The sequence below is a fragment of the Pteronotus mesoamericanus genome, unplaced genomic scaffold (genome assembly GCF_021234165.1).
Source record: "Pteronotus mesoamericanus isolate MK-2021 breed Mesoamerican mustached bat unplaced genomic scaffold, CSHL_Meso_final contig_169, whole genome shotgun sequence".
NCBI lineage: Eukaryota > Metazoa > Chordata > Mammalia > Chiroptera > Mormoopidae > Pteronotus > Pteronotus mesoamericanus.
In genome coordinates, this window is record NW_026555068.1 from 28,043,881 (window position 1) to 28,069,210 (window position 25,330).

At 53.5% G+C, this 25,330-nt stretch overlaps 1 protein-coding gene across 1 annotated transcript in view; it reads left to right on the top strand.

The window, feature by feature from the left end:
* The window catches only part of CSMD1 (CUB and Sushi multiple domains 1), a 720,682-nt gene that overhangs the window by 27,435 nt on the left and 667,917 nt on the right, over positions 1 to 25,330 (top strand). The window lies entirely within an intron of this gene.

A 25,330-nucleotide genomic window follows, 5' to 3' on the forward strand; every position in this document is an offset into this window, starting at 1 on the left:
GCGCCCCCAACTTGCGATATTTCTCTTCTCCCTGTGTTGTCCTCGTGCTTTCATCTACTTAACAGGGAAATTGCCTTGGGAAGGATTTGCATGTTGCATTATTTTTTTTTTCTTATTAGGAGAAACTCCTTACAAGTAAGTTATCTGTGGTAACAAGGAGATATTTTGCTTAAAAGCAAGATCGACTGTTCTTTTCAGACATGTAAACTGGTTAATCTGGGGGAAATTTTGTTCCCTAAAATTTGAGGCCACTACTAAATTATGCATGAATTTCCATAAAGAACAGATAAGTTTCCACTTTCATTTTTCTATGAATAGAAGAAAATGTATGAATTCCCATAAAGAGCAGATAAGTCTACACCTTTATCTTTTCAATGAATAGGAAAAAATGTCAGCCCCCCATCTTTGTGAAATGGTTTTGTCAGCTTCTCATTTAGTTTATGGTAATGTTTGGTGTTTAATTTGACAAATGCCAATTGATGTTTAATTCAAACCATAGAATTAACTTCTTTAGGATGAAAAGCACATTAGGAAATAGTTATAATCCACGTGCTTAGTTGGAACACGCACACTGAAATCGGTGAGATATCTGTTTGGAGTGTTCGACCTGGTAACAGGATTTAGAAAAGACATGGGTGCTCAGCTGGATTTCCCTTCGGGGAAAAAGGAACATGCCCATCGATGGCCGTCCTTTCGTGTCGATGTCGACGGCTGTACATTTAGAGTCGCGTGTGGAAGCTGCAGCTGTAATTAAATCTGTATCTATTCCCATTTCCATGTCACGTAGGTAGAGCTTCCGGTAATCCCGGCGGTCAGTCCGGCTGGCAGAAGGCAGGGCGCAGGGGCAGCACGTCACTGGGAAGGTTTGCACGGCCAGCTGTGGAGTGGGGTCGACCCGCCCCCACCCTGCGGGCCGTCCTCAGCCCCACGGCCCCAGCTGAGCCAGGGGCACCCGAAACCGCAGCCCCTCCCCAGGCTCAGGGGACAACCCACCCATGGGCCCAGGGACCTCCGCTCCACGGGCCCCACCCCCACGTCCGCCTCCAGCGCTCGCTTGTGAGCACCTCCCTCCAGGGGCGCGAGGGGGTGGCCGGGAGCCCGTGTAGGTGGGACCTAAAGACACGGGACTCGTTCCCTAAAGCCAGCACGCCCTGGTCTCCTCGGGGGTTGTCTGAGAGATGCTGTGTTACAAGCGCTTTGCCCCCAGCGCCTGCGCCGTGAACAGGAACAGCGATCACTGCCGGGGATTGGTGGCCCATCATCCAGCCCCGCGGACGCGCCTTGGGGGGCCTGGGGCCTGGGCTCTCGTGGTCACTGAGGGGCCGGCCGGCGGTCAGGACGTTCCCACAAGTAACCAGATACACACACGGAGAAATGGAATGTACAGAACCCTGATTAAGGAGAATCCATGTTGTCTTCGTGGACAGAGTTTCTCGATGAGATTTGTAAAGACATTACGCATTTATTACTTTATAGGCTCTAGTGTAAAGCGATCAGTGTTTTCACTAAAATCTGAGCTTCCAACCTTACACTACATGGTGATGGGACGTCTGTGTCAACCGTGAGTGTTGGGGTTCCCCAGGGCCCCGGGCCGTCCTCGCTGGGACCCCTGCTCTCCTGGGGAGCGGGGACCCGCTGGATCTGTGCCCAGCGTGTCCCCTGACGGAGGCCCGGGCGGACCCCGAACGCCGCCCTGCGCCAGCGGCGCCGCCCAGCGCTGGTGCCACGCCCCCTGCAGGCCCATACCAGGGCTCGAGTGCAGACGGCTGTCTACCGGCGTGTGCCTCCGTCTGAACCGCAGCACCAGGTTCGCTGAGAATGCGGGCCTCTTTCATGGAGTCCCTAGATACAAGTAAAAGCTGTAAGAAATGTAAAAAGTAGTTTAGAATAGATCTGGCAGATTTATAATCTTCTTGGAAGGCTAATCAATTGGTGTAAAATTCGGGTTACAGTCCACTGGCATTATTGCTGATTTGAAGATCTCCAAATCTGGAAAACAAGGCATCTTCTTCTACAAGGAGCGATAATAGCTGTTCCTTGTTCCAATAAGCTCAGACGAGCGGCATTCTTCCTATGGAAGAGCCGCCCTATACTAAATATTCTGCACAGAGTCCTGTTTTTTTCAGCCGTCCAAACTACGGGTCAGTGTGTGGCCGACCTCGGCGCTGGCTGTTGGCCTGTGGAAGGCACAGTAGACAAGGTGGCTGGATTCGTGGCCGAGTTAATTTTTATTTGAGATCATTTCACGTGGCAAGAAATAGAGTTAAAGCAGATCTTGTATAACCTTCCTCAACTGTGACGTTCCCCTGGAGCTTTCCTGGCAGATACACGGCAACTGGAGTTGAGCGTGTGGTCCACGGCCATAACGCAGCCGCCCCTCCAGCACAGCTCCAAGCTCACCGCCTGGCTGGTGGCGGGGACATCTGCCTGCTGACATCGCCGGGTGGCAGGTGCCTGCGGTGGCTGATGACCGCGAACGGGCCGCTGAACCCCAGCGCTGCTTCCAGCTCTCCGTAGTGCCAGGGCTCCGGGCGTGATCGCCGCTCAAACGGCACATGCCAGGCGTCACGGTTGGGGCACAGGGCGTGGGGGGAGATTCAGCGGGGGAGCCCTGGTGCCTAGACTGTGACAATAATCCGGCTCCGACAGCCCCATGGACAAGAGCCGTGTCACCCAACGTGCTTCGGGACGGGGATCGGACGGGTGGGGTGATACGGGGAAAGCCAGGGAGGCCTTTTTTTCCTAGTTTGTTTATTTATTTTTTTGGTACATAAAATTTATTAAAGACAGAACGGTTTAATTAAGACCTCCTGGTGTAATTTCACGTACATACACAGAATGGGGCAAAGTCGGTTTACAGCGGTGGGTACGCAAAACAGTTTACTCCTGTGTGTATTGTTATTGTATTATTTTCTGTGCAGACAACTGTAAACCTCATTTTACCCACCCTGGACATTATATAATGTTACAACAATAAATGAACTGTGTTATTAGAAGCGATCAGAGGTGCTTTAACCCGCGAGGCTCACGGGGTCGGGCGTCGGCCTGCGAGGCAAGAGGCCGCCGGTTCCAGGCCCGGCCGCGGCGCCTGCCTGGGCTGCGGGCTCAGTCCCCTGCCGGCGTGCGTGTGGGGAACGACTGATTGATGCTTCTCTCTCACTCCAGGGTTTCCCTCCCTCTCTTTCTCCCTCCCTCCCCTCTCTAAAAATAGATAAAATCTTTCATCAATGAAATAAAAATGATCAGAGATGAAACTGGCTGGGCTCGAAGAGCACCTGTGACTTTGGGAGACGCCCTCCTCTGCACACGTGACGGGATCTGCGTGTCCCTCTCAGGCGACCGTGAGCTGCTGAGGGGACCTGGGGCCTGTCTTTGTAGCCCGGGTAGCGGGGCACCACGACCGCCTTACGGGGCGAGCCAGCAGCGTGGCTCCCGACACCCAGGAAAAGCGGCAGCCCGCGAGCTGTGCGCGAACGACCGCGGCGCGGTGGCGTGGAGACGTCGGTGAGGCTCTTACAGCCAGAGGCGCTCTGACCGTGAGGGTGCGGCGCCCTGAACACACAGAAAGTGCATGATTTGGATCCAGATGATACTTTCGGCCATTTCTCTATTTTATTTCACTCTTTGTTGCATGGATTTTTTTTTTTTTTTTGGGGGGGAGGGATGTTCTCCTTCAAGTAGAAGCAAAAGGAAGGAACTCAGAAAATGCTTCAGTATATTTTTAGAAGACAAATAATGTAAATGAGATGAAAATCAATTAGAAGCCACGGTTTCCATGAGAACAGGAGAAGCAGGCTTTGGGGGGCCGGGTAGAGCTTCGGTCAGGGCGGTGGCCGGCCCCTGCCCCCTGCTGCGGGCCGTGCCCGGGGCCCCCGTGCCCTGCCAGCTGGGAGGGCTGTCTGTGCTGCCTGCTGGGGACCTAGAAAGGGGCCACGCATCTGGGTGGGCCACGGGTGAGGAGGCAGAGGCCACTGGATGCTGCGCCAGCGCTGTCTGGGGACTCCGTGCGCCTGCCACGCCATTCGATGGAGCCGGCACCTCTTCCGACAGCGGGGGCCCCCTGGAGGGGAGCTGCTTGTCCTAACCCCCAAGGGCCGGAGCGACCGGGCCGAGTGGGTCCCGGTTCGCGCTCAGTATGTCTTTCAGAAAGAGCTTTCTGTGAAAGAACTGCAGCGGGGCCTGGTCACAAAACAGCAGGAATCAGTATTATAAAGAGGAAATAACAATAATCACGGAGAGTTGACCAACAGAATGCCATGTGGACTCAGGAAGAAAGTATCCATTTCAGAGAATTTTTAATTGCTGTAAGATTTTACAGGCAGGTCAGTATTTTGATGAGAAAATGATTACTGTTAAGAAACAATGTTTTATGTGTTACACATAAAGTGTTAAGTGTTATAACTAAATAAAGGGGGGAGGGTCCTCTATATTTGTTCAGCTATGGACAGGAGCTTCTCTCAGGATTCCTTCCAGAAATCACTTCTCCAGAGGGTCTCCCCGAGACCTTTCCTTTTGGCATCTTTTCTAAACCTTGTCCTGCAAACCAGACTCCACGCCGCCCCCGCAATTAGTCAGACCCCGCGTTGTGCTTTTCCTCTCTGCCTGTCCTCCCTCCCACCAAGCCCTGCAGCCGTGCCTCGCTCCAGAATTACCGAGCCCTCAACACGCCCTGGCCGAGCCCATGACTCCGCTCATGGCCGCCGCTGCGAACCTGCACGGAGGGGCTGGGCTCGGCCGGAGCAGCACAGGGACGACCTGCCGTCGGCCGGGTGGGCTGTGGCGGGTTAGGGGGTGTGGTGCGTGGGCGCAGCTGCCGGAACGGGAGGCGCTGCAGCAGAGCCCTGGGAGCGGCGGGCCCCGCGTGGGAGCGTTCGACAGGCAGGGTCAAGGGCTGAGAGCCAGGACCTGCGCAGGCTGGTCCAGACCTGCAGGAGAGGACAGGGCAGGTGCTCAGGGCGAGAGGGAGGTGGGAGCGGCTGCCGGTGGGCGGTTCTACGTGGGAAGAGCCGCCAAGGTGAGGAAGCGGCAGAGAGGAGGCTCCCCTCCCGCACCTGCAGGAGAGGCTATGGCAGCCGCAGGCGGGGAAGGGCTCTGCTGCCTGAGAAGCATCGAGAAGGAAGCCCCAGGGTCAGGACGGTCCTGCCAAGGCCCCCCACGGCTGCCAGCGCATGGCGGGGGGGTCTAGCGGGCGGGGGCGGGCGGTGGACGGAAGGAAGGATGGATGGTTGGAAAGATGAACAGAGAACTAAACGAATGCAAGGATAAAGAGATGAAAACGTTATGGGAGTAATTGTCCAAACAGTACGATTACCCTTTACAGTGGGACTTGCCTTTGGACAGTCTTGTCATTTTTATTTCTCACAGTACCTTCTGTCTCTGAGCTACAGTCACAACTAACTGAAGCCAAGTGAGTGCTGCTCTCGGTACCGACACGCTGGCCTGTTTCAGCAGTTAATTAATAACACCCGTTGCTGTGGAAGCTAAATGAGCGCTCTCAGGCTCCCTGGGCGCTGCGGACGCCAGCGCAGTTAGCGCGGTGGAGGCGCCACGCCGAGGTTCCCCGCCCTGAGCTTTGCCGAACGGTTCCAACAGTGCAGCGCAGGACAGCCAGCCAAGTGTGTTCACGTCCTGTCCTTTCTTCGGCATTTGGTTCAAACAAAGCCAAGTGCTGAGTTGTGATATATAATCTCAACATCCAAATTCCTGTGTATGCTGGACCGACTGACATGTCTTGTCAAATAACCCATTCTGTCCTGCCCAATACGCAGTCCCGGGAGGCGGCGCCCCGGACGCCGGCCGGCTGCGAGGGGGGGCCGTCGTGACCAAGGCCACCTCGGCGCCCTCCGAGCCGGGGGGAGGGCGGCCACGCGGACGGGCGTCCAAGGGCCTCCACGCTCAGCTGGAAGGCGCGTGCACACGCAGGTGTTACAATGAGGGTGCGTCATGGGCAGCAGAGCGCAGCACAGGTTTTGCAGTTGAAAGAACAGGCAGATATATATTTGCTTCTTACTATCTCTTAGGGTTGAATTCCATTCCCCCTAAAAAAGCCTATATTGAAGTCCGAGCACCCAGTGTCTCGGAATCTTAGGTGATCTTATCTGGAAACAGGCCTTGTAGAAGGAATCATGTTAAAGTGAGGCAGTGCGGCGGTGCCGTCGGCCAGTAGGACCGCGGTCCTTAGGAAAGGGACCCAGGGGCACAGAGGGAGGGTGGCCACGTGAGGCCGGCGTGGCGGGGGGATGCGTGTATGGGCCACGGGACGCTGCCGGTCGCAGGCAGGCCACCGGAAAGAGGCTGCGAGCGGCAAACCTGCTGTCACCGCGCGGGGCCCTGCTGGCGCTTTGGCTTGGACTTTGGGTCTGTCGTTTGCAGCCGAGGAGCCGGCCGCCCTTGGGGGGCAGCCGTGGCAGATGCATTCTGTCGGGGCGAAACGAAGCGTCCTGTGCGTCAGGGAGCCGGGGCGCAGCCGGTGCTCGGCACCTGCACGTGGCCGCCGTCGGCCTTTTCAAGGAAGGTCTTTCCAGAGCTTAAAGAAGCCTGACCACAAAGGCTCAGGAAGCGCTTTTGCTGTTTGTTATTTTGTGTTCCATTATGAAGTGTGATTATATATAAACTTCAATTGCTACAAATAGTCACTTCACAAGCTATTTATAATTGAAAATTAACCGGAGACTCTAAAAGCATTCTCTTTTATTTTGCACTTCCATTAAATAACCATTTTGCTATGCTTAAGGGTATTTCTATTGAGATGAAACAGTATGCCAAAGATGCATAATTAGCACCAAAATTATTATGCTAATTCCTGTTATCATGACAATAGCAAAACTTCAGCCATACCGTAGCAGCGTTTAGTTAATTTGCTGCGTACATGTTAAAAGGAGGGGAATAAGTCGGAAAATCCTATCGGTGCTCATGCTTCTGCAGAAACTCTCCCCGCCTCGCTCCCAGCAGCCCTGGCAGAGCAGGCCCGGGCCCTTCGCCTTCCGTGTTCCCCGAGGGCGTGCGCCCTGCCTCCCCTCGCCCCGAGGCCCGGCCCCTCCTGTCCCAGCAAGTGTAGGGAGGCCAAGGCCGGGCCTGGGTGAATTACTTACGATGCCCAAGGATTTTAAAAACCCCTCCAGCCTATAAACCAAGTAAAATTTTCTAAATAAACTTCTGAATTTTACATTTATAAAAAAGCTTGAGAAAACACACATACGAGGAGGACTGTAGTCAACCTTCCATAGAAATGCTTGTTCCGAATATCTAAATAAATGTTAACGTGCAATTAGGGAGTCAATTAAAACATTAATGTGCACAAGGTAGAAGATTTTCATTTTCATAAAATGACAGTGGATTAAATGTTAGAAAATAAGCTATATCATTAGATTATAAAGGTCATATTGTTTATATTTTGAAACATTAGAAACAGTAACTAAAATTTAGCACTCCTTTCTGACTTTTATAAACTTAGTCAAATATAGGACACTTTTTTAAAAAACGAGCACTGTTTTAATGCAATACTTTCAAAGTACTCTAACGAAAGCAAATGCACTGCCTTTGCTGCTATGACGGAACAACCATCCAGGGTTAATTACTGCAGCCGGTAAAAGAACAACATGTGTTGCTACTCTGCATATGAGAACAACCTTAAGAATCGTTTTCGAGCAACTGTGGTCCAATAGCATAAAGGTAATGCGTCTAAAGCGCTTTCAGTGTGTTGAAGTGATGGCCAAGGAGTCAGATGTTAGATTTTACTGTCTTCCGGGCATGACTCGGTTTTGCTGCAAGGAACCCAGCTGCGCCCTCAGTCTCCCAGAAGGTCTCTGTCCCCACGGCTGCTGTTGCCGTGTGCACAGGCGGCAGAAACAAGCACCAAGCACCGTGGGCTGGAGGCTCGTCAACAACAGGCACGTGTTTCCCTTGGCCCCGGGGGCTGGGAAGTCCAAGACCGTGGCCCCCACACGCTCAGCGCCTGCTGAGAGCCAGCTTTCTCGATGGCTGCTGCTCTGCCGGGTCCCCCCATGGTCGGGGGGCGATGGAGCACTCTGGGGTCTTTCCATAACCACCTCCCAAAGGCTACACCTCCAAAGAGCGTCCAGCTGAGGGTTAGGATCCCAGCACGCACTTAGCAGGGACGCGGCCAGCCGATCTGCAGCAGTGCCCGCACCTGCCGCCTGGGAAGGGCCCGGGAGCACGCCCTTGGCAAGACACAGCGCAGGTTAGTCATCTTGCTCTCATCTCGAAAGGAAAACGGCACAAACAATAATCGGCAGCGAGACGCACTTGCATTGCAAGAAGAAAGAGCGTGTGCTTGATTGTAGGGGCGCCTGCATACCTTGCAGCAATCGCACGTTCACGAAGAGGCGGTTCCAACGAGCACAACATAAAACGCTGGACGCGCACTTACAGATGCTGGGAGGTTCAGAAGAGCAAGGATCTCGAGCCTTCGTTTAACCAGGGACCGCACATCCGGCAACGTGGGGAGGGCGGACCGCAGCCAGGGACGTAGGTGGTGCCAAGGAGGTGACCTGGCGCCCCCAGGCTCCTGCCCCGTTCTGAAGTCATGCCTACACCGCATTCCGCGAGCTGTTAACTAGTTCCTAGTACCCTCTGACACTGGAGGTGCATCTTTTTTCCCATGTGAGCAACTACATTTTTTTCCTCTTCGCCATCATAATTGCCATTCAGGAGTCATATATTTGGTCGCAGTCTTTAAAATGTCACGTTATTTATGCCTGGTCTTGTCAGCATGAGCACGCCTGCCACCTGATAGGCACGGTGAACCTGTTTATTACGTTATAAGTAACGAGCTAACAATTAATGGTGTAAAAGTCCCATGTGACAAAGTCAACATCGATGTCCAGTTACACACTCATAACCTGAGGATTGACCAGTAACTTGCTCTGCTCTGGTCCTTCCTCAGGCACTAAAGAGCAGATAGTTTATCACCTTTAATTAGTCCCTTTAATGTTTAATATTGGAAAAAATAAAGGTTCTCTTTCTCACTGTCATTGATCTTTTCTAAGAACCTCAGAATGAGATGTTATGGTTAATCCTTTGAATTTAGGCCGGGGGAAAAACGTGCATAAGAAAAATGAGTAAACACTTTTATCGACATAGCCTACTCAGAGGGGAAGACATCCATCCATTTAGAAATACACTAAATATATTCACTTCTAATTATAGAGACATTTCCTTCTTTCCAATTCTTACGATTAAGCTATTTCCATTTTCCTGGTTGCTTTGTCTTTGCTCTTTGAGAGCAGTGACGAATTCCAGTTTCTCTTTTAAAAATATTTACCAATTAAGGACAGGGCAGGGACCATAGATTTTGCATCTGTTTTTGCCGTAACGGTACACGATGCACTTGTCTACACTGTGGCACAGAGGTTGTGAGCGGGGGCTGTGGAGGCTGGGACGGCTGCCCGCACCCCGCCATCGCCATGGAGACGCACGTGAGGGGTGCCGGGAACCCAGGCCTCCCAGGGGCGTCTGCCACCGGCACGGGCTGCAGGGCTCAGTGTGGGCTGTCCAGTGGGAGAGCCGGGCAATTTTAGAACGGGGTTTCGGGGACGTGTGGGCAACCTCCATCGCCAGGGAAGAGGCGTCTCCATCTAGACGTGTGGGAGGGAAGAACGTGCGAAATAAGACACTAACTGCTGTGTCCCTGAAACGCTCCTGAGGGACGGCTAAGCTCTTGCGCCGTCTTCTACAAAAGAGGCGGGTGGGACTTTGATCCTTAAATCGGTAAATCCCGCGGTCCTGTGTGGGATCCTGACTGAGCATATGGCTAAAGGCAGGGTGTCGGCGTGAGAAGATGGGGTGCACGTTTCATGACTTCTATAACAACCTCTCTCTGTCATTCACCTGGTTTTATTTAAGAATCGTTCATGAAATATGAAGAATAGAGGCCATTTAGAGAGCCTAACGTCCTACGCCTGTACTTTCCAGCCGTCACGCACTTTGATGAGAGACCGCGGGAAGAGGGCCCTGGAGACCGACGCCAGTGCAGCGCGGGCCTCCCGCCGCGGCGCGGACCCCGCGCACAGCGAGTCTGCGTTTGTACGCGGAATGGGAATGGGTGCAAAGCCATGATGCAGCTATTCTTGAAAAGTTTGTTGAGTTCAGTTTTAATTGTTTGTCCCTATGTTTAATCCCACAAGTGTGAACTTTGCCATTACACGGGTAAAGACCCGTTCGTATTTACCCATCTGCGTCTTCATCGTCCCTCCTTCCTTTCTGTGCCTCCGCACCTTCCCCTGGCATTGTTTCCCTTCTCCCTGAAGGGTTGGTCCCCTGAAGACTTTCTGTTTTTGTGGATGTGAAAATGTCTTCATTTTTTAAAGGTAATTTCAAAGGGGTGGGCAACCTCCAAAGGGGTTGGCAGTCACTTCTTTACGATTCTTTACAAACACTCTTTGGCCTCTCCCTCCCCTTGTTCTGTGGAGAAGTCGGCCATTGGCTTCACTGTTGCTCCGTTGGCCCTGTTTCCTGTGACCGATTTTGAGATTGTACTCAGAAATTGGATTTTCCCTGTCAGTACCCTACCTTTTCACTCCTGTGGCTTGATGTCTTTAATCAATTATGATAAATTATCTGCCGCTGTCTCTTTTGATATTGCCTCTGCTCCGTCTTTTCCCGTCTCCTTCTGGAGAAATGTTGTTTGCTGTTTCCGGCAATAGCCCATGTCTTTCTGACGATCACCCTCAACTTCCGATTGTCTGCGCTCTCTGTTTCTCTAGTTGCCTGCCCTCGAGTGCGGAGCCCTCCCTTCGGTGCGGGGAGGGCATGGGAGCCCGGCTCCAAGACCTGACCCAGCGCCTGGGAGCCGGTCTTGCCAGAGAGCCCGTGTGCCATGGCAGCGGGTCCCCATCCCTCCCCCTGCCTTGGTTTCCTCACCTGTAAAGCAGGTGACATAGGGCCCACCGCGCAGGGTCACCTTAGGAGCCAAAGCAGCGCCTGGCACATAGTAAGCTCCATGTAAGCGGTAAATTTTGAGAAAGAAATGAAGGATTGAGCTTATCCAACGTCCCTGTCTTTGCACACGCGCCCCCCAGCCCCGCACACACACTGGGCCGAGGTACTGCTGCGGGAAGTGTGCCAGCTCCCAAGGACGCAACAGTCACAATTTAAAAATAACATGTCCAGTGTTATTCGTTTTACAAATACATACATAAAAGACATGAAATAGAGCCATGCAGCCAGAGTTATACACTTACCGTTAGCAAATGTATACAAAGTAATACAAATTGTGCCCTTGGGACGCTTTTGAATGAGCGCCAGGCCCTGGAGCGGGACAGGCGCTGCCCCAGCCCCGGCCGGGACTCGGGCGGGTCTGGGCGCGGGCTCCCCAGGCAGCTTCCTGCGGCGATGTGGCCTTGAAACGCAGATGTGACTGTTCCCACCTTCTTGAAGCTTCACCTGCAGAACAGCATTGTGCCTTCCTTCTAGAACTCTCTCTCTCTCTCTGCATGTTTTATTCTTACGCTTTGTTTTCATTGGTTGATTAGAGGTCTTCCCACATGTGCCGTCCTCCCGGTTCTTTGTAAACCATCGGAAGGGAATCTACACAGTGCCTTGCACATGGCAAACGTGTAAATATATCTTTTCTGCAGAATCAATGAGAGCACACTATTTAGGTGGATCATGTAATTAAATGTTTTGATTTAATATTTTTCCACAAAGTAGCTTTCACACGATAATTTAAAAGCAAGGACTTAGTACAACATGCTTTCTATCACATCTCCATTCTGCTTACAACGGCAGATTTTATAGCAGAAGCAGGACATTAAAAACTCTCCTGAATGCTTGTGGAAAGGGTTACAGTTCTTTAATTTGCATTGGAGAGCAAACGCTGCTTACTCCCATTAAAATACTTTTATTCACCTTATTACCAATGTAAGAAACTTTGAACATAGAAGGAGAAACGCTGGAAGTACCTGAGTTAAACTGTGGGCGTTTGCAAACGCCTTGTCATTGATTAACAGTCAGCTTTAAAGCCAAGCCCTTGGTTCACCAACACGCGGTCCCTGAACATTCCGCATTCACAGAGACCAGATCCGCCCAGCGTTCTCTGGCCCCCTAACACGGGGCTGGACTTAGGCTTGCCTCCTGCAGCTTGAAAAACTTACTCCACACTCTTCGTCACGTGCTTATTCGGGGTCTGCCATGAGCCAAGAATTTGCAAGGTCAGAGAACGGAGCCTGAGGAAGACCTGCCCTTTATTCTCCATGAGCCCGTGAAACCAAGTGCAGGCAAGCGGAAGAGCAGCGAAGAGGCCCGCGGGCCGGCTGCACGGCGGGGCCATACGAACATGTCAAAGCCGCAGTTTGTCCTGCCTGAGTTCAGGGGAGATGGGCGGGAGGCGGTGAGGCCCATCAGGGCGTGACTAATGAGCCTCAGGCCGCCCAGAAAGAGGAGCCGCAGTTCCCGCCTGCGGGGACAGAAGGCTCGGTCGGCACGCCGCGTCGGAGCTTGGACGGGCTGTGGCCGCCATGCGGGCCAACTTGGCAGCCGGCGCATGAGGAGGGCAGGGTGCCCGGGGCCCCCATGAGTCCTGGAGGGCTCGGATGGGTAGCTGAGCAGCGTGCGTCCGGGCCCAGAACTGAAGCCTACCGCGGAGAGAGAAGGCCCGCGCCGGCAGGAGAGTGAAGGAACCGCACGCAAGCTTAAAGGCGATGCTGAAATAAACACTAAAACGCGGAGGTCTCATTATCGTAATAAATTACAGGATCCCCCAAGAGGACAGCCAAAAAGCCAGCCAATTTGGAGAGCTTAAGAGTATTGAGTGAATTTTTTTTCCTCTTTCTTCATATATTTGACTTTGAGACATTTTAAAAAATTAAGTCAAAGAAATAAAAAGCAATTAAGTACAGAAGGAAACAAAGAAAAATTAGACATTACATATATTTTGTGACTGTTAGATATGAAATGCAAATCATCCTGTAATTCTTGTTGCCACGTCCATCATAATCAAAGCGATCTTAAAGAAATAAACACCCATGATCGGGCATCTGTCACCATGGAGACAGGTCCACACTCACTGTGTCCATTGAATTAGGAAACCTAGCTGAGAGCCTTTGAGATTTATGCATGCATAAATCTAAATAATCATCCTTTCATTCTTGAGAAAGTCTTTAATCATAACAGAAATTTGACTCAAAACACATAAAATACATGCAATAAGGCAGACGGAGGCGAAGAGATCTGGGAGCTGATGCGGTGAGGCAGTGAGGGATCGTGTGGTGCCTGCATTTGAAAGGCCCTGGTGGCCGCTTCACGGGTGAAACACAAAAGGGCAGTTGCTCATAAATACTTGCTGAATGAAAGAACAGGCTGTGCCTCTCAGTTTTTAGTGCATCCTGGCCACACCCTACCTTACAATAAAGTACAGGTGGACTTTAAAGGACCTGTGTCCCCAAGGCCACCTTCCTGGTGGTTGCCAATGACGCATAGCACTGGAGCACACTTCCATTCCACTGATATTGTAGCTGTCACTAAGGATTGTTTATGTGTAATAGGTGTCAACGTGATGTTCTGGAAGTGTCTGCGTCGTTGTACCACAGAGAAGAACCTTGCAGGTTGCGTTTGGGACCGAGAGGCCCTTAGACACCAACCGTTTCGGGTGCTTCTGCTTTGCTTTGATGGCGGTGGCACCACGCGGAGGCCGTGCATCCGCCACGGTTCTCCGCATGCTCAGGAGGGCGGCCACGCCTTGGTTGGCTTTGAAAGGAGGGTGCTTCCCCCAGCTCTGAACTGTCAGAGAGTGGAGCTGGTCAGACACCCGCAGTTTCTCAGTTCTCTCCCGTTAACGTGCCCGTGAACAGAGGGAAGACACGCCGAGAGTGCTGAACGCTAGCAGGCTTTCGCCCGTGGACGTCCTCGTCACTGAGCAAGTGTTCATCTTTCACAGACTAGCACTCGTGTAAGGGCCCCTTCTGGAACAAGCTCATGGAAGAACTGGGCACCCGGAGCTCAGTTGGGGTCCCTGTGCTCGGGGACTCCCAGCTGGAAAGATGAGTGCCTGAGTAGTTGAACACGTTAAAAATTAATAGAACAGAACCTCTTACGGAGCACGTCTGTATAGCGTCCGGAGGGTCAGCAGTGGCTGATTGGCCTGTGCAGTCCCGCATCTTCCCCTTTCCTGGTGCAGGGCAATTTTATGACCAGCAATAAGTCAAAGTCAGTGCCGTGTAGGCAACCCACACCCTTAACAGCGTGATCCACCCAGCTCCACCGTGTTGCGCAGCCGCTGGCTGCCCGTAGGCGCCATCACTGTTCACAGGGACAGCAGCGGGACACAGGCCGGCCGTTAGCTGCTGCGGGCCCTCCTGCAGGGTGTTGAGCTGCAGTTAGTGATGAATTCAGACACTTGGTTGAAAATTAAAGGGGTATGGTCACAGTCTCCCTGTGGCTTGTCAGCGTTGGTGGAAGATAAAGTAAGCGGGGACCACTTGTGTCCCCTCCCAGGAACGGGGACGCGGGGAGGGTAAGGACCCTCCCCCCTCTCCACTTCCAACACCACTGTGTCTAATGTTGGGGATGACGTAGGTCTCTTCCAAATAGATGTTGACCTTGTTCTTGCTTGCTTTCTTTAATAAATACTGTTCGGTTTTACAAGCTCTGTGAAATGACACAAAACTTATTGTCATTAATGAAATAATCTGTTCTTGTATCCGCCCATCACGCCGGTCACTCAGTGAGCTGTGAAATGACTAAAAGGCAACTGTACGGATAAGTTCCTACGCAGGCCTAGCGCCCTCCGCGCGGGACCGTGATGCGAGGATTTGTTTAAAACTATTTACTTGGAAGTATGGTTAACTTCTGTAAGCTTTTTTCCCAATAAGTTGACCATGAGGTGCCTGTTAGTTGCTTGAAGAATACATACAGGGTTTGATTTGGGAAAATCAGGCTTTTTCTATGGTTTTCTTGTCTTGCTTTCACTAGAGTTAGCTTCAAGTTTGACATATCCCCAGATCGCTTTTTTTGAGGGGGGCTTTTAGGCCAGTCGATATTTTTAAAGAAATCATTGCCCTGGCTGGTGTGGCTCAGTGGACTGAGCGCCGGCCTGTGAACCAAGGGGTTGCCAGTTCGATCCCCAGTCAGGGCACAGGCCTGGGTTGCAGGCCAGGTCCCCAGTGGGGGCCCATGAGAATCAATCACACATGGATATTTCTCTCCCTCTGTTTCTCCATCCTTCCCACTCTCTCTAAAAATAAATAAACAAAATCTTTAAATAAAGAAATTCTTGAGCCATGTTTAAATAGTAAGACCCAGTGGTGTTAGGTAAAATAATTTGCAAAGACAGTTATAACCAGACCCCCCACCCCCAGCCCAGCTGCCCTCCCTTCCTTCCCCAAGCCTGGGCCACCCTCCCCCCGCCCCCGAATGGCCGGGCATCGCAGTGTCGTCATTTTCTGACTTCATTTCATGTTGAGACAAACACACCGCATTTCCACACTGGGACTATTTCTGCCATGGATTAGCTCTATGCGCCTTTTAAAAATATATGCCATCTCGTTTCAAAATGGATCTCAGGTGGTTCGCTGCCATATCTTGGCATTTTGAGGCATATATTGGGTTTTCTTAAACTTTGTAACAATTAAAGCCTGTTGACTCTCCTGGATATGCATACAGACAACCTGGTACCTGCCTAACTTCTGAGGCCTTTCAAATGAAAGGCCTCAGAAGTTAGGAGACAGTGTCGAGTGGCGTCTGTCCCCTGTCAGGTCTGAAGCCAAGGCCCCGAACACCCCCCTAAGCTCCAGCCAGTCGCGGTGACCGGGAAAGAACCGAACTGACCTCCCCCCGCGGCCGGAGCAGGACAGAAACCGCGCCACCGCAGCGTCCGCTCGTTCGTGTGTGCGCATCACGGCACGCCAGTGACTTAAAAACGGGGTCATGGAAGTTAAATGAAAAAAAAAAAAAAAACGCTGCATGTCCAGCCCAGTTACAGAGAGTATCCATGCGCACCGGCTTACGTAAGCAGCAGAAAACAAATGTCTGTCTGTTTGCCTTCGTAATCACATTAAATAAACTCAGTGACAGCATGTTGCTTGTTTGCATTTCACCGTTAACATTGTTAGATGCTTTTTGGGGAAAAAAATGAACAAGGCTGATGCACCAGACACTGCTCGTGTGTTCTTCCCCGGGACGAGCCGGGGTCACGCTCCAATGTACAGAGGAGACACAAGGCTGTGACACAGCCCGGTCACTCAGGGCGCCCCGCTGTCTCACCTCGGGGGCTGGGCGGGAGCCAGGACGGTGTGCGCCCCCCACCTCTGCCGCCATGGGCTCCCCGGCCCTCTGACCTGCTCTCAGTGGGTTTTGAATGGTTATAAAATCATTCCTGACCTTTTTCCTGACCTCCAATATTATTTTTAAACAAGTTATTAGAAACTATTCTACCATTGTCATTTTTGAAGGTGGCTAAGATTCCTTTTGAGAGAAGTGTATGGCAAAATGAGTTTGATTTCCCAGGAGAAATCATAACTTTGCTGTGACTTAAAAAAAAAAGTATGTGTGATAAAATGCCCCAAATTCAAAAGAATGAATAAAAATTAGTTTTATAGATAACATACTAATGCAGACTGAATGTGTTCTCTTTTCCGTTCTTGGAGTTGAACATCCCCCAGTACAATAGACAGACTATTTTAATTACAGTGTATTTTTAATCCATTGACTCTAATGGAAACATTGTGAAGTTCAAAAAGGATGCTCTAGAAGGGGACTTGCTTTATATACTAAGAACAGGTTTTCCTTTTTAAAGTTTTAAAACTTTGTCTCATATATTACACAACAAATATACTCCTGTAAAGTCCTTTAAATAAAATTAGCCTTTTAGGTACGTCTTGTACTCCCCATAAGTCTGGTGGGAATTATACGGGGAGCTAACGGGCATCTCTGTTTCTTTCCCCGTCTGAGAGTAGGTGTTACCATTGGCGAGCCGAGGGCGAGTGTCCCGGCGTCGTCTGACCCGGGAGTGCGGGCCGCTGGGAGGGGAGAGGCTCCCGAAAACCCAGCCCCCTCCGTCGCTGACTGAACCCTCTTGACAAGGGCCGCACTTGATCGAGAAGAATGGAAGGGTCCCAGAGAGGGGTGGCCCCAAGTCCTGGCTCAGTGATCCCTCCCGGGGAGACTTTTAGCGCGAGGAGGCTTGGGCTCCGGGCACCCCGACCGATGGGCGGGCACAGGCTGCACCGGCTGCAGGATCCCCCAACCCCTGCCCGCGCCCCGCCGCACTGGTGCGGCTCCGCCTGCACCTTTTCTGTTCAGCGTCCGAGCCGAAAAGAAGAGCTAGAAAAAGCCCGCAGCCAGCCAGGCGGCCCACAGCCTGTCCAAGCGTGGAGCTGCTCTGCGGCTAAGGGATGGACGTAAACAAGGCCTCGGCCAGCCCTCCGCGCCGCTCCCGTGCCCATCGACGGACGCGCCGCTCGGATGCCGCCCTCGCCGCCGCCCCTTCACTCTGGGTTCCTGTCTCCCCGGAGGCCTTCAAAGCGCTGGTGCCGCCTGCCGCAGAAGCCGAGGCGCAGAGCTGGCTGTCTGCTCGGGCGGGGGTGCTGGACCCACGCACCCGTGGGTGGGGCAGCCGTTGAAGTGCGGTCCCTGGGAGCCAGTGTGGCGGGAGCAGTGGGGGCCAGGCTGGGAGAAGCTCCGGCTGGAATAGCGCCCCCTGTTGGTTTTGTTGAGATAGATTGCCCCCCCCACCCCCCGCCCCCACCCCGCGCCCCCGCCCCGCCGGCCAGATAGGACTAAGAGCTCGTGTTTCTTATTGTTGGAATGGTTTCTCCCTTCTCCTACCCCTTCCCTCTCCCCCAAAAGGACGTTCGGTCTTCCTTTTTTTATTTGGGGGGAGGGCAGAGGGTGGGGAATCCGGAAAGATGGTCTGACCGATGGCGGTCCATGGCTACCAACAGGGCGGTTTTCGCATTTCCAGCCAACTCAGCGTCTCCTCCTGACTCACGCGGTGTGAGGAAGGCATTGGGGACCTATTTAATTTCTCGAATGTCCATTTATTTTTATTAAGCCACAAAGTCAGGGCACGTTTCGAAGAGTCTTTCGAAACTTAAGGCAGCTAGTAGAGTGGAAAGGAACAAAACGGACTCAACCGCTCATTACAAACCTGGGAACACAAGGTGGAATGGTGTCCTAGAGCTTCCTGCGGGGTTGAGGCGAGGGGTCACGTCTGGGCCGGGACACGTTCCCGCCGCCCCGGGAACTGCGCGGTGTTCTCAGGCGGCAGGCGCTCCTTCCCTGGCGGCTGCGGCCCCGCGGGCACTGCCAGGGCGGGCACACCTGGGAGCGCACCTGCCTTCACATCGGGCCTCAAATGACACTCACAATCGGGGATCAGGGAAACAGGGAAGTGCTTTGTCGATAGGTAGACGGGAAATCAGGTACCTAATTGCAATGATTTTTTAAATCATTCAGTGGGAAAAAAGCCATTTGCATCTATTAGTAATCTAATCACATTTAATTATATTATATATTTAACCAGACAGGCTTGCGCTTTGAGTTCAGCGTGAAAGGAAAGGCATTCATTTTCCTCGTGCTCTTCCACTCCATGGGCTCATCTCTTCCTTTATATCAACGCAATTAGATTGATGTTGTATTTATACGAAAGTTGGAAATGTTATAGCATAACAAGATAATAGACTGCATCTCAATGAACAACATAAATATTCAGTGAACAGGGGAAAAGGAGAGAGAGTTTGTCTCTTATGGTGCCATTATTAAAATTAAGGCGAGATACATACAGGAACGAACAGAAAAGGGCGTCTCCCCCAGCGGTTTCCGGAGAGGGTTCGCTCTCCCAGCCGGCGTGCAGGATTGATGGAGCGCCGCTTCCGGACAGGGCGATGTCAGGCCCAGCGCTCGCCCTCTCAGCGGCCTGCAGTCCTCGAGGTTCCGTTCTTCCCAACACACCGTCGTCCGTTGTCCAAGCAACACAAACCGAGGACAGTTCCAGTTCTTTCTTTAAACCGGGCCTTTTGTTTAGTGAGTGGCACGGCTTGGCCGCGACCCACGCGTTTTCGGCAGCGGACAATGGATAGCTCGGGAGTGCACTTACCTGATAAATGTAATTGCTCGTCCCTTGTTTCCCAGGCCTCAACCAAAATTTCTTCCCAAGCCTTTGCCCTGTCACGGCTGAGGCCCCTGCAGGAGTGCCAGCCCAGTGCCCCGCGCGGTGACGACACCTCCGCGACACACAGCGCGCGTGTTTCCGTCCCTCCTCCGCGTGCCAGCCCTCCCTTTCCTAGAAGGCTGCATCCCGACGCGTCAGTGGCTTACTTTCAAAATCTCTTTTATTCGAATCATCTGCTTAGGGCTTCTGCTCCGGGGAAGATGCCTTTTTTATGCCATTTCTTAAACAGAACTCAGTCCTTCATTTTACAAACTCTCCTGGAGTAGAATACATCCACGAATCTTTTTGTTTTAACCCTGGAGAAACAACAATGAGTGAGACCGGCGTCACTTGAGAGACTGGCACTTATTGCAGAGGCTGGAAGCGGCTCCAGCAGCGACGGCAGAGGAGCAGGAGCGAGCAGCGGCCGCGAGCCCGCGGGGCGCGGCGGGGCGCGCGGAAGGCTCTTTTCGCGTTATGCTAAGGAGCTGGATGTCGTCCGGGCCGTCAGAACACACAGGTCACCGGAGGGCGATGTTTTCACGTGTCGGTTGCCGGAGGGACAGCGCGGTGGCTGGTGGAGGGGCACGGAGGCCGACGCGTCGGAGGAAGGCTTGCCCGGGGCTGTCAGTCGTGTCGCCTGGGAAGAGGGACAACGGAGCCGGGGTGCGGCCCAGAGGCAACAGGCAGGGCCGGCTGTCCCGCCCGCAGCTTCGTGGCCTGGGATGGGGACGAGTGGGCGTGGCAGCTTTGAGGGAGCCATTCTGAGATGGGCGAGGGGCCACGTGCTGAGTTTCCGGTGACCATGACCTGTGCAAACGCACAGGCCCCAACGGAGACTGGGAGTGGGCGTGGGGCTCGCGTGCGACGTCTCACGGGAAATGCGGGTGCTGAGCGGGGCAGCAAGCGGGCGCCGCCTCCCGGGCCGGGCGTCTCTGCGGGGGTGCGGCTGTGGGTGGGGGCGCACATGTGTTCGCGCTGCTTCCAGGAAGTCCTGCGCGAGCTCGGCGGTGTCAGCAGGAAAGGAGGCGCGGACGCTGGTAACAGAGGAGGGGGCGCCGAGGGAGGGAAACGGGGGCGGGGAGGGGCCCGCAGAAGTGGGTGCGGGCCACCTGGGAGACTTCACCTTTTTGAAAAGGGGCGGAAGTGCATGTGTCACGTGACGGAGAGAAGAGCGGGAGAAGCTTGAGTCAAGTAGGGGGGCGCCTGAGGCAACGCGCTCCCCGGGAGCGGCACACAGCGCGGCCCAGGAGGCTGCGGGGCGCGTCCGTGAACCCGAGGACGCACATCGCTGCCGGGAGCGGGTCCGGCCCTGGCGGCTGGTTCTGGGGGCGGGCGCCTCCTCAGGGGGCGGCTGCGGCCGCGAGGCCCTTCCCGTCTGTCGGCACGGATTTTACTGGAGGAAACAGAGTGTGGAGTGTGCCTCGGGGCGGAGCAAGGAAGCCCGGCGGGGGTCCTGTCCTGGGCCGGGCCGCGCGCCCACTGCCCGTCCCCTGAAACTGCCTGTAGCGCCACGCCGCCGACCCGCAGCGCCTCATCTCTGCGGCCTCCTCCACACGGTTTCCCTCCTGCTCACGCGGAAAACACCCGGAGGGCCCGGCGCCAAATGTCCTCCTCCCGCCTTCCAGGTGCCTCTGTCGCTGAGCGCCCTGGCTGACCCGCGTGTGCACTGACGTGTCGGTGAGTGAACGCCCGCATGCGGGGCAGAAGGGCGCGACTGAAGAGCACGGGCTTAGTCAGCGCTCTGCGGCCGCTGGGGACTGGGAGTGAGAACGCAGCAGCGGTGCCGCTGGGCACCCCACAGCGCTGGCCGCCCCTCTAAATTCCCTCTGGTCCGACAGCTAATAAAACCCAAGCCCGGTCACCGGGGTTCAACAGCTGTCACTTGCGAGTAAGACTGAAGCGAAAGTCAGTCTGACGTTAAAGCGCACGCCAGACTCTCAGGCCACAACGCAGGTTCGTATGCACATTACACGCACGTGTATCCAGATAGAGTTTTAATGGGTGTGCATCCACATACATGGGGGTATGAGGCCTACACATTGAGTTGACGCATTACACATGCCGCTCATTCCTTAAGGACAGATTATAATGTTAAACTTTTGAATTCTTTTTTTTTTCTGAATTTAAAAGCAGCACGTTCAAGACCCATGAGGTATTTCTGACTCCTTGCTGCTGCTTCTGTCATGTCGCTTCCCCAACTGCGGAAGCGGTAAAGCACGGACGCGGAACAGGCAGCCCGTCCGGGCCGGAGCCTGCGGGGGCGCAGCGGCTCCGTGCGCTCCCTCAAACTCGGTTCGCTCTGTCACGCGAGCCTGTGCCACGAGCGCGCTCAAAAGGGCGTGTCGGACGCGTCCTGGCCTCGGGTTAGACAGAGGCTGCAGGGAGACGTTCTGCCGGGCGCAATTAAGGTGCATTCTTTCATTTCTAACTAGATATTTGCATAACTGTTTTTTTTCAAGGATCGACAGACATGATTTTTCTGCTCTAATGCCCTAAAATCTATAAGCCAATTTTAAACACCATCAGTTAATCGCCATGTAATATATATTAGCAAAAATTGAGGACAATTTTTTTTTTGCCAAATTGCAAGGAAAAAAAGTGGGTTACAGTTTGCAAGGACGCTGATCGCAACTGCAGGCAGTCGGGTGTGCCGGGAAACCGCCAGGACAATGCGCGGCCGCGCTGTAGTTGCGTCGGGATTTTAGAAATGCTCACGGTCCTGTTGTTTCTTCGTTTGCTAATATTTGGTACTATGATCATGTTCTAGTTCTGAAATATTTAGAAACTACTTCTTGCTGCCAAATATTTACCTTGTGTTTTATTTTTCGCATGACCGTCCACTGAATTATTTCTGAGAGAAACACTTGCTCATTTATTTCTAATGGTCCCCAGTTGTCATCTACGACATAAAGCACTGCTGATACGTAATGACTTATTTATCCTCGCGTCTTTGCGCAGAGAGAAAAAGTTTCACTGAAAAATAGCATCGATAATGATACACGCTACACTGGACCACAACGACACCACCCTTTTATACTTCAGTCCAGAAATGCGCCGCTCTGAAAGAACTCTTCAAGAGTTCTCTCTCAGGGAGAAGCTTTGAGGAAGTGGTTGGGTGATGTATTCAGCTCCTACTTTTCCTTCATTAACACTGCAGGGCGTTTTCTGTGCCATTGTTCACCAAACTGAGACATTTTTAACAGTTACTGTTCTGGAAGGAAAAACAAACTTTGTTTAAAGTGTAGAAATAGTCTGTCTTGGAGAGTGACCATGTACAGCCACGTGTCCGTGGCCTGACTTGACTGGGGTTTGCATTTCTGTACCAACTAGCGAGTTTGTTACGCAGGAAAGAGCGTGGGTTTCTGTGGGTGAGACACCGGAGAGCGCTCGCTGCCAGCACAAGCCTCGTGCCCGGGGACCACAGTGTCCCGGTGTGACGCAGGGAGGCCTGCCAGCTGTGGTCCTCGCACACGTGTCCGTGCCCGGCTCGCCACCACCCGTGTCACAAGAGCAGGTGGAGCAAGGCTGGCCTCAGTCCCGCCCTTACGTAGCCGGCTACGTGGTTTTGTCCGGATTTACTGAGAACGATGCGGATATTTGTCGCACAGAGGATAGGACAGGCGTTTTCCCCATCACGTGTCTGCCTGACCCCTCTAAAGCCCCTCGGCAGCGCAGGGGGACCGACGTAACATACACAAGGAAGGAATAAGGGCTCCGCAACATGCGCCGCAGGCCTGGTGGCTGCGAGGGCCGCCCAATGTCACTGTCACTACAACACACACAGGACGTCACAGCCAGATGGTCGGCCACTCCAGACTGGGAACAGAGAATGGGACCGCGTCACCAGCTTATTCTAAAACGCACCCCAGTTGTGATTTAGTGGCCCAGCTGGGACCTGCTGGGTCCCTAGATTCGCAGCCAGACGCTCGTTTCCGATTCGCGGCCCCGAGTGGGACACCGCTGCTGCCGCGTTCGGCCGCTGAGAATCAACCCCGTCAGTCTCGGCCCTCCCGGTAGCCGTGGTGCGTGGTAACCGGTGTGTGGAAAGAGTGTGCGATGCAAAGCATTCAACGGATCTGAGTGCCAGATCCCCAGGACCTTCCCTGAGTGATCGGTGTCCCCATGTGCGGGGACTGTGCCTACGGGCTTCAGACACGAGCCTGCTCGCGTTGAAGGCAGGAGAGCGCACGGGGCAACGCGGGGTCCGGCCGCTGGTGTCCCTGCCTTTCGGGCGAGTCCTCACCTCCCTTTGCCGTGGTCTCAGTGTCTGTCCCCAGGAATAGTCCTGATAGCGACCTCGCTGGGCCGCAGGGCAAAGTGAGGTGACGGGCCGACCCCTAGTTCCAGCGAGTGACGGGATGGATCCGCATCGGCAGCAGTGGCGGTGGGCGCAGATCGATTCAGGAACCTGGGGAGCCGCCTGGGGTCTTCTGATGTTGCTGTTTGCGTCCGGCCTTGGCGCACCTGCAGCCTCACGCTGCTTTTGTTGTAGCGCCTCTCGCCCTTCCCTGCCACTGCCTGTGCCCGCCCACCCTGGCCCCGGGCCGCGAGCTCTGAGAGCCCTGTGGCCCTGGGGTCGGATCGCCCTGTCTGTGCCACCCGAATGTCCCGCGTCGTCCGGCGTGGAGTAGAGTTCAAAGCGGGTCACTTCCTCTCACACTTGTTGCCCCAACTTGAGTTCAGCAGCCTCGCCTCCCTTCCCAGCCGCTCACGAGGTTTCTGTGTTCATGTGGCACGAAGACAGTGATTCTGGAAACGCACTCGAGATGTTTTCAGATATATTTCCATCCTCCAGATTAATGTCTTTGAAAGAGAAACTGGCTTATTTGTCACTTCTACAGAATGACACTTAAAATGATGCAGTGGATTGTGTGTGCGTGTGTGTTTGCGGAGCCTTTGTTCAGTGTCAGCACTGTTTTTTTTTCAAATCTGAGACCGAGAAAAGTCTGAGTGAAAAACCGCCTTCCGCCTGGCTGGGGAAGTGCTTTGTTTATTCGCAGAAATATTTGGAGCCGCTGAACTATCAGACCGGTGATGGCGTCACCGCACGAGATTTGGGTAAGTGCCACCCCAGGACATACAGGGTGCAGACCAATTGCGAGGTTGCGAGGAACAGCTCCCCACGTGTGAACTAATACGTATTTTTCTCATTGGGTTTAGAGATGTAAAGCACATCAGCGTGTTAGGGCCGCTGTAAGAAAGTGCCTCAGAAGGGACGGCTTAGAGAGTCGAAGTGTGTTTCCTCACTGTTCTAGAGGCTGGAAGTCTAAGCTCCAGGTGTCGGCCGGGCAGGTGTGTCCTGAAGCTTCTCTGACTCGTGATGGCTGCCCCCCCGACCGCCGCAGCTGCTCGGGGTCGGTTCTCGGCGCGAGCACTCCCATCTGCTCTGTGTGGCCCCGCGTCCTCTAACCTTGTAAGAGCACCGATCAGACTGCATCAGCGCTTGCCAAAGGGCTTCCTTTAAACTCCTTCACCTCTTTAAAGGTCTTACCTCCCAATACAGTCTGATTTTGAGGTCCTCGGAGTTGGGGCTTCACCCTGTGAATTTGGGAGGCCACAACTCAGCCCATAACATAGTTTTATGTATGAAACTCAAATTCTTATGTTACTTTTACCAGGAGAAAAATAATACTTTACCTAAGAAGCTTGGCAACGTGGGGATTCTGGTCATCGTGAAGGCTTTTACAACGTCTATGCATTTATGCAACATGTCTCGATTGAGTGACTGCATGTCAGGGGCTGAGGAGGACGCAAGGGGAGCTGGGCCGTGGGTCCTCGCCCCCCGCAGTCTCCCTGCAGCCAGGCAGGCGCTGGTGCGCACGTCCTCCACGGAACCGTAAGATGCAAGGCGCGCGCCCCTTGGGGTGCGGACGCCGGGGATTTCGGGTCCCGGGGCGGAGCTCTTGCAGGTGGGAGTGGGGCCCGATGGAGGATTTTCACTGCCCGTGGGTCTTAACGAGAGGTAAGGTCTCGGTGTGTGAGGATGTGGTGAAAGGACCCCGGAGTCTGAAAGCGAGAAGCAAATGTGGGCTCAGAAAGACCAAGGGAACATTTCCGAAGAGTGGAGAAGGCGTGGCACCATTTGGCCAGGGAGACAGTCGGGGGAGAGACGTGACTGGGCGTCCCAGGGTGGCCTGGACGGACAAGAGCTGGGTTTTCATGGGGACGGGTTTGAAGGGCACTCGTCAGACGACGTGACAGCTTTGAAGACTTAAAGCCGTA